This window comes from Protobothrops mucrosquamatus, unplaced genomic scaffold (genome assembly GCF_001527695.2).
Source record: "Protobothrops mucrosquamatus isolate PMUCROS unplaced genomic scaffold, P.Mucros_1.0 scaffold4935, whole genome shotgun sequence".
In the NCBI taxonomy this organism is placed as follows: domain Eukaryota; kingdom Metazoa; phylum Chordata; class Lepidosauria; order Squamata; family Viperidae; genus Protobothrops; species Protobothrops mucrosquamatus.
Window position 1 is genome coordinate 34,938 of NW_015390819.1, and position 10,262 is coordinate 45,199.

Genomic DNA, 10,262 nt, shown 5'->3' on the forward strand with positions numbered 1-10,262 from the left:
AGTGCAGTACAGAAGCTGTAGGTGAGGATGACTCAAATGATACAGGAACTTAATTATTCCAGATGGGTTTGAAGAAATGACAGGGCATCTGTGTTTGGGAAAGAGAAGATTAAAGGCACCTCTTAAGGAGGCTGGCATAAACTTGAAGAGAATAGAGAGCTCCTCTAATATACAAGGTGATGCAAGCAGCAACAGATTCTATGACAAAAATGAAATAAAGCTTAGTAAGGGCTGTTCCACAAAGCAGTTTTTAAAAAAAGGCACTTGCAGTCAGAGCTGGTAATCTACAGGAAAATCATTACAAAGGCAACTGAGAGCAAGTGGGAGAAAACATTTTAGATTTATTTTAAACAGCATTGGACAGACTAGATTCCTAACTTGTAATAATCTTAAAGGTACAAGTTTTGCAACATTGCCCAGAAGGTATTCACTTCAGAATAAGCAAGTATATAGCTGCCACATTTTCTACATTTTCCTATGTCTCATTTCCCCAACTCAGAGACAGTTGGAGGATGTTGGCCAACATGGGAGCAATTAGTCATTGCATACTTTTAAATGATGCCATGCGTGAGATTAATTGTGAGGATTTTTCTTCTTCTTTTTCTTTTCCCACTGTTTTCCTCCCTCCCTCCCTCCCGCCCTCCCTCCCATTATTTACTTAGAGAAATGTAAGAAAAAAGGGGTTTTGCTAGCACGGAACAATTTCATTATTTATATGTATTTCTATAAAGCAAGATGCACTTATTTTATACACAATTAATGGAGCATTCCTTTTAAACAGAAATTCCACTTCCTAATTGTTCCAAGGACAGAGGGCTGTAGTGATATAAGCAAATGAGACAAAACTGGTAAAACAAAGGGATTGATATATTGACTGTTTTTAGCAGCTTGAGCCATCTTGAAAATCACTTCCAACAATTTCCATCCACAGAGATAATCCTGGTAAAAATGTTTGTGAGTGTTTAAGAAGCAGAATTTTGGGCAGTTCATTTACCGAGTGTGTCTGATTCTCCTTTTCTAGATTCTTCTATGGGCAGATCCTTCCTTCCTTCCTTCCTCCCTTCCTCTACCAGTATCACTGAGTGTTACCCTTATTTACAGTTATGGTGAAGATTGACATCAACCAGACAATAGTATATGCTTAATAATGCTGTGTGATGCTCATCCAGCTCTTTTGAGACTAAACCAGACAAAAACCTGCATGAAGGCTAGTTTAAAATAGTGGAGGAGTGGAAAAACCTATAGTGTGATTCCACCAGATGTTATGAATTCCTACCTGCAGCAACCAGTATGTCCAAAAATGAGGGATGCTAGGAACTGTAGTTCACCATCATTTTTAGGACTATAGCTTCCACATCTCTGATGGGAAAGGACAGTCTATTAGATTGCAGAAAGTTGGATTCCAATTTCTGCAAATATGCAGTATCCTGTATGGCTTTGGAGCAGCCTTGTCAATAATGAGGCTATTGGGAAGCTCTTTGGAGAAATGATGGGATGTGAATGACAGAGCAGTTATTTTACTGGCAGGTGCCCATAGCTTCAATTTCAGATGTCTCTCAATGAAAAACCAAAAATCAGACACTAAATGATGTTCCAGATCAGAGACTGAAAGTTTCTGCTGGATATTTAGAATGGATAGCATGGCTTTGATGCTTCCTAAAATATAAATATGGGGCTAAGAAGCATAACTAAAGGATAGTTGTAACAATTATAATGTTCAATATAATTGGGCAATGTCTAAGGATCCAGGAGCTTAGCAGGTTCACTGGACCTCCATAAATGTTGCCCTCAGCCTGATTTAAGCAGAACTGATTCCCATAACCAAAACCTTTCCTCCACCTTTAGGACCCAAAATAAACCTCTCTAGAACCATGGAACCCAGACATCAAATACAGATAGTCCTTGACGTACGACCACAATTGAGCTCAAAATTTCTGTTGCTGAGACATTTGTTAAGTGAGTTTAGCCCCATTTTATGACCTTTCTTGCCATATTAGCTAATCACTGCAGGTGTTAAGTTAATAACATGGTTGTTAAGTGGATCTGGCTTCCCCACTGACTTTGCCTGTCAGAAGGTTGCAAAAGGGGATCACATGACCCTGGGACACTGCAACCCTCATAAATGCGAGTTAGTTGCCAGGCGTCTGAATCTTGATCAAGTGACCGTGGGGATGTTGCAACAGTCGTAAGTCTGAGAAATGCTCGTAAGTAGTTTTCTTTAGTGCTGTTGTAACTTGGAACGGTCACTAAATGAACTGTTGTAAATCAAAGACTTCCTGTAAATAGGACCTTCAGGTATCCTCTATGGCAGGAGTGTCAAACTGCCAGCCCGTGGGCCAGTTGCCTCATGCACCCCAGCTCTGCCAATGCAAAAAAAGTCGCAATATGTGGCGACACATCACGTGATGCAGCGAGTTTGACACCCGTGCTTTATAGCTGTCCAAAGACCATTGCTGTCCAATCCCCATTGCCTTTCTTTTTTGCATTAGCAAAGAGCATCTCTGACAGCAAGTGATCCCTCCCTTCCCCCCCAAATACGCCAGAGGCAAATATAAGGGAGTAAGGGCAGAAACAAGAACAAATCTTTTAAGCTGACATTACGTGATTTCAACGTGCAATGAACGGTGGTCTCTGTGGGTAGAGGTCACGAGCGAGGGCCTTTCATCTGCAGCTGGCTAGCCTCTCGCATCAGCACCGATTCATCAGTGAACACCCAGGGACATCATTTTGAGAGCGAAGAGGTGTGTTCCAGCCTGCACATCATTAATCCTCAGGATCATCCAATGTCTGGCCTGCAATCTGGTTGGGTAACGGATTTCAGTTTCCGGCAAGATCTGAGTGCCAAATTTTGGATACATTCAAGGTTACAATAAAAAAAAAGGAAGGAAGCCTGAGTGATTTATGATGTTTTTCTGATACTCCCAAATGACTGAATCAGTTTTTCATTCTTTGGGTCATCCAGGCCCCGAAGAAAGTATGTCTGCCTTAGTAATTCATTCCTAAAATGAAAGCTTCTTGTTTCCAAACGTTGTTTGATTTAAATCCAGCTGATGATGAAGTGCTGCTATACAGGCAGTCCTCAACTTATGGCCACAACTGAGCCCCAAATTTATCTTGTTAAGTGAAACACTTGTTGCCCCATTTTGTGACCTTTCTTGCCACAGTTGTTAAGTGAATCACTGTGATTGATAAGTTAGTATCACAGTTGTTAAGAGAATCTGGGTTTCCTCACTGACTTTGCAAAAGGCCGCAGAAGGGGATCACATGACCCCGGGACACTGCAATTGTCATAAATACGAGTCAGTTGCCAAGTGTCTGAATTTTGATCACATGACCATGGGATGCCTCAACAGTTGTAAGTGTGAAAAATGATCATAAGTCACTTTTTTTCAGTGCCATTGTAACTTTGAATGGTCACTAAATGAACTGTTGTAAGTCGAGGACTACCTGTAGTTATAATGTCTCTACTTGTCTAACTTGTAGGAATATGCAGTGCTTCGTCCTGATTTTTTAGGTGATATTTTCCATCTGTCCAACTTGGTGGAGTGGTAATAGCTATCCTTATATTTTCTATGAAAGGGATTCTTGGGTTATGTTTTGTAGAAGCGGCATTTGGTTTAACATTTGAAGCTCAGACATTCATTTTTTGCCAGACATTCATTTCCTTGGCCAACTCACTTTTCTTCTAGTCTTCTCCTGCTTGAGCCAAGGGCTGCCCTAGAAGACCTCCAAGATCCCTTCCAACTTCGTTATACTCCCTTCTCAGTTAGCATTTTGTAAAAATCAAAATAGAAAGGAAGCAAAATAGATTCTATGGCTTTGGACTTCAAACCCCATCTCTTTCTTCTCCTTAAGTTCCTGGAAATCAACCTCACAAATTACCTTCTGAAAATGGAACTCTATTTTGAGGACCACCCACACAAGCACAGATTTTTTGAAACAGTGAACCCTTTCCCAGGGCGGCCATTTTTGTTAACAATCCCCATGACACCCTCTCCAAATTCATACGGTGCCCCCTGGCCCTCAAAGGGTCAAAAACCCCCTTCTTTTGCATCTTTGCTTAATTGTTACCTTGATCATTTGACTGCATTCTTTTACAAATGCAATCCTTTGTCTTGGCAGATTTTCTGCGAGGACTTGGCAGTATATTGTTTTGTCTGTGATCTGACTGTAGCTGGGAATTCAGGAAGGTTGTAATTTTATATATGATTATTTGGAAGCAAACCCTTGAAATATATAACTTTCCATATTGGCCAAGGAAACATGGGCAGGACGACATAATAGGAACACAAAACTCCTTTGCAAACAAGTTTATTTGTGCTACTAGGAAAATAAAGACAGTGTGTTTTTGTTCATAGATACTCATTTTAAAAGTGGGGTGGGGGGACATTATACCCTTACAGAGTATAAGCTAACTTTCATACAGTAAAAAATCAAAGTAGAAACTCTTAACAGAAATAAGGAAAAAAACTGCTATTTTTCACGAAACTTCTATGGTATCAGGGTGCTGCTTGAACTAAGTATGGATTTGAATGCTGTTTATATCCAGCTCTAAACTTGTCCAGTCTTCAGGCATTTTGCTTTCCTTTGATTATGTATGAGCCTGCCTTTAGAATCGTTAAAAAAAATCAAAACAATTAACAGATTGATTTCTTTTCAGCACAAAAATGGGGACAAATGGAACTGTGCTCCCATCATCACCATCCATCAGCCCCTGCTCCCTTCACATCTGGCGAATCAATTATTTCCATTTTTCAGGATTGTCTAAGAGTGGATCATTGGAGGCTCAGGCAGACACATCAAAAAGAGATTTTTGACCAAGTGCTGTTTAACCAGAATGTTAGGAATCTTGTTTCAAAATGTCATAATTGCACCTAGAATTTGAGCATTCAAAGATTTTGATTTAACAGTACTCTTCCTGACTAGACGAGCTTTTTCATGACTTTGTAGCATAATTCAGACATCATTAAGAGGATCCAAAGCTTGTTCTTGTTATAGTTTTATCAGCACAATGATGACAAGATGATAGCAATAGACTTATATACCACTTCATAGTGCTTTATAGCCCTCTCTAAGTGGTTTACAGAGTCAACATATTGCCCCCAACAATCTGGGTCCTCATTTTACCGACCTCGGAAGGATGGAAGGCTGAGTCAACCTTGAGCCGGTCAGGATTGAACCCCTGGTAGTCAGCAGAATTAGCCAGCAATACTGCATTCTAACTGCTGTGTCACCATGGCTCTTGATGCCAAAAGATGCTATGACTAGTGATGAAATGACTTAATGCAGCCATTGTATCACAATGCCACATTGCCATACACATTTGGAAATACCAATCCATTCAGCCATGAAATTATTAGATGTCATTTTATCATCTGACCTGGTTTGTGTTGATGGTGGAGTTAATCGATGAACAGGTATATCTGAGTGAAGATTTCCAGTTCTTGGACAAACAGGAAATTGTCAAATTTCATCATCAACTAGGAGATTTAAAGACTTGAATGTTTCTTAATCCTACCTTTAATTTAGAATTCTTTTTTTGCTTTTTTTCAGGCACAACATGTGACAAATCTGACAAAAGCAGGCAACTTAGCTAAATACCAAGCCTTACTCTATAATTTTGCAGGAAAACAAGAAACAAGTAATCAAATCTAAGTGTGTCATAAGTATGTTCCCAAAATTAATAATGTAAATAATATACAAGGGGGAATTGCATTCATGACAAACTATGTAAACTCCCACACCTATTGATTCTCTTTGGCAAATCCTTCATCTGGTGCTGCTGACCAGCACTTCTTCTCACCCTAATTCTAGCTCCAACCCTGTTTCAAACCTTGGAGATCACACTTGGGGAGGCAACATTTTTGAAAGGTCTGAGTGCATGTGTTCAACCTCTGCACATATTCAGCTAATTCAACACAGCAAATGTGTTTTAGATTTTTTATTTTTTTAAAGAATCATGAAATATTTAAACAGAAAATAAATAATAAATTAAATCAAATTCTCTCTTTCTCTCCCTCCCTCTCTCTCTCTCTCTCTCTCTCTCTCTCTCTCTCTCTCTCTCTCTCTCTCTCTCTCTCTCTCTCTGTGTGTGTGTGTGTGTGTGTCTATCTCTATGTCTCTATCTCTTCATCTATCTATCTATCTATCTATCTATCTATCTATCTATCTATCTATCTATCTATCTATCTATCTATCTATCTATCTATCTATCTATCTATCTATCTATCTATCATACCTATATATCTCTCTCTATCAAACATCTCTTCATCCATCCTCCCTCTCTCTTTCATCTCTATCATCTGTCTATCTATCTGTCTATCTGTCTGTCTATCTGTCTGTCTGTCTGTCTGTCTGTCTGTCTGTCTGTCTGTCTGTCTNTCTATCTATCTATCTATCTATCTATCTATCTATCTATCTATCTATCTATCTATCTATCTATCTATCTATCATCAATCTAATTTATAACATTTTGGAACCCCCCATCACCCTCACAGAGAGACTCTGGTGGAGTAAAACATAAAAACAGTTTATAAAAGTTAAAACTTACAAGGGGCAAGAATGATTAAAACAATATTAAAAATTAATTAAAAGTGGAAGGAGGCCTTTCGGAGGGCCCCTCTCTCTTGCTGCTGGTTGATTAGGAAAGTAAACTATATTCTACCATATTCAGGTAAGTTACATCTTCAACTCACGGCTGTTTGATACTGTGGAAATCATCATTTCTCAGATGTTTCCTCCCTTGAGAAAGAGGCTTCTGTGGCTATTTTCTTCTCCAGGTGCTTGAAAATTTCACTTGCTTTTCCCTGCAAAGAATAGTGGGAGGTCACTAAGAAGGCTACTGCTGGGATCTCCTTGAAGTCTCTTTGAATTTCCTGCCCACATTTTTTTTCCAACTGGCAAATGCTACAGCCAAAAGTTCCTTCCTCATGGAAAGCCAGGGAGACTACAGTCCTGGAGAGAGGCACGTGCAATGACAGATGAGACATTTGCATTCACTCCTTGATGCTGTAGGAAAAAATACCCAGGAGAATTGTTTTGCAAGGCACTGGCTACGACTGAATATATAAAGGACCAACGTTGGGGGAAAAAATGCTAGTGTTAGTCATTGCTGCCTGGCTGTGCCTTGTCATGCCTACTCAGTTTCTGTGAATCAGGGTCACTTCACTCAATAGGTTTCGATGCCTCTGCTCTCTGAATATTAAATATGTTATATTTGGTGGCAAAGCCCAAAACAGCACATACAATGAGCAACACAGTGAAACAGGATAAGCTATTGACAATAAAAAAAGGGAGAGGTTTAATAACAGAGATGAAATGTTAACAAACCTTTCAGGTGAAAGTAACAAGCTGGCATTTTCCAAATTTAGGCTCAGCACCTTCTAACATCAGTCACAACTGGACATTTGACACACTTTGACATTTTCAAGGTCCAAGCTTGTCAGTTCTTGGAATCCCAGCAGGGCCAATCTTGGCTAATCTTGGCTAATCTTGGCTAATCTTGGCTAATCTTGGCCAATCTTGGCTGCTGTAGGTTGTCTCCCCTGGATTTGTATCCATTCCAGCTATTGTGATAAAAGGGCTGATTGTTTGTCATTAGAAAGGTACCCTCAGGCTCACATAATAGTACAAATATTTCATAATTCCTACATAAAATTAATTACTGGTTTTCTTATTTTCTTTTCCCCACTCATCTTTTCCCCCCTTTTGAATAATGTTCTTCTTAGATGGTAAGCCTAAGAGCAGGGACTTTATGGTTTTACAACTTAATCTAGACACTTTTCTCAGATAAATATCTAAAATAAAATGAAGAACTTGAATAATTTAACCACTAAATCATTAAGTTCTTATATTTCCAAGCGACAGGACATCCTGTGCCAATGTGGTTCCTCTTCCTGTTGGAAGACTCCTAAATTCCTGAGCATCAGATGTAAAACAGCTTTCTTCAAGAGAAGGGAACATGTCATGGGTTCTTATGTTATACTTTGCATGTAATTTTGTTTGCTTGTTTGTATTCCACCTGTATTATTTTTACCAGTAACTCAAGACAACAAACATACCCAACACACCTCTGTTTATTTTCCCCACAACAACTTTTTAAATTAAAATAATTAAAAGTAATGTATACATTATGCTACATCCTAGGTTATTAATGTTGATAATAAGGAAGAGGTAGGTCCATAGGGTCTAGAACAGAACAGAACAGGGTAGAGTAGAGTAGAGTAGAGTAGAGTAGAGTAGAGTAGAGTAGAGTAGAGTAGAGTAGAGTAGAGTAGAATAGAATAGAATAGAATAGAATAGCTTTATTGGCCAAGTGTGATTGGACACAAAAGGTGCATAAGCTCTCAGTGTAGATACAAGCAACAAAGGGATAAATCATAAATAAAGGTAGAAGAAAAAGCTGGAGGAGACATGAAATTTTTCTATACAATTTATTTGCACTGGAACAAGATTGTCTCAATGGATGTGTGCAGCTATATGGAGAAATATGCTATGGGGACCATTTCTTCTTCACATGATAATTTCAGCACAGCAGCAAGAGGCTGTTTGCGCCTGTGAAGTTACACTCCTCGGATCTAAGCTGTTTCACCCACGTAGAGAAGTCAAGCAATTGTAACCAGACTTCTAGGGTACCAATGGCCAAGAGGATCCTTGGCAGCAATTTCTGTCATTGCATTGCATTTTAAATTGAACTGCTGCAGCAGCTGTAAAAATATGCTGCAAAACGAAGCTGCCTGCTGCTGATTAATCACATATGGGAGGAGGGAGGCAATGATACAGAGAGCAAATAAATTTAATTCCCCAAAGCAACAGGGGTAGAGGAATGAACAGGGACATACTCGTGTTCCTTCAGCATTAAGCTTCTCCATCATCAAATGAGCCTTATTATTTCCTTCTAGTATTGTTCATCCATCCATCCATCCATCCTCCATCTATCTATCTATCTATCTATCTATCTATCTATCTATCTATCTATCTATCTATCTATCTATCTATCTATCTATCTATCTATCTATCTATCTATCTATCTATCTATCTATCTATCTATCTATCTATCTATCTATCTATCTATCTATCTATCTATCTATCTATCTATCTATCTATCTATCTATCTGATTTCCAAAGAGCTGCATGCTTCTCACTTGTGGCACAAAGTTGGCTTTTGCCTAAAGCCAGCCATGCCACAACAAAAACACACTGGTCCTTGTGGCTCTGCTGAGGGGGTGACCTGCTAGACATGCTGAGAGTCGGCAATTAGTTATTCCAGCTGTGTACAGAGAGAAAGATTTGGCTAAGGAGCAACCTAAACTCTCTGGTTCCCGGGTACCAGAGGCACTGCAGTCCTGGTAAGTCCTGAAATTGTTTTGGCACTTGGGTTTTTAACTCGGGGTGCAATTTTACGCATTTCTGTTCAGATGCATGCCGCAATGGATTCAGAGAAGCTTCCTTACAGGTAAACCTGCGTCGGATTATAGGCGGTTCCTCGTTAGGCTTCATCTACAGGGGTTGGGGACGAATCAATTTCTGGCGCTGGCGCGACGCTCCCAGCTTCAGACCGACCCCCACGGCCGCCTTTTTGCGCAACAGGCGAGGCTAAAATAAGGCCAGTCCAGATCGGGTTAGCCGGAAAGAAAGCTCCGTCGAAGTCGGTAGAGCGAAGAAGAGACGTTGCGGCCGCAAAAGGGGGGCAGGTTCGATCTCCCCGGGACAGCCGGTCTTTCCCCCCCCCTCCCCAACCCCGCTCAGCAAATCTTCCTGCAGATCCAGGGCGGCGTTCAGAGAAAAGCAGCCTTAGGACGATGCGCTTTTTGCAAGTCCAGCCCGTTTACCTCGCGCGCGGAGAAAGAGGGAGCGGGAGAGCGCGAGGAAGAGAGCGAGCCGGTTGAGGTGAGGCAACTTGGGGCGGGGGGGTGGGGTGGAGGAGAAGAAAAGAAGTGAACGGAGAAGCCAGAGAAAGAAAAGAAAAGGCCCAAAGTTCCCGGAACGGCTCAAGAAGGAAGAAAGCAGCCGTTCCCGCAAGCAGCCCGGGGCTCTCCTTCCCTTGGCCAGAGGGAAGGCTGACGGGAGCGTCTCCATCCTGCCCTCCATCCCGCTCCATGGGACTCCCCCCTCCCGGGTTGGAGAGTCGTGGCCCCGCGAGGGTGGCCGGGCCAGCTTTTGGCAGGCGGGCGCGGAGTGAGAGAGAGAGAGAGTGAGAGAGTGAGAGAGAGTGTGTGTGAAAGAGAGAGTGAGAGAGTGAGAGTGAGTGTGTGTGTGAGAGA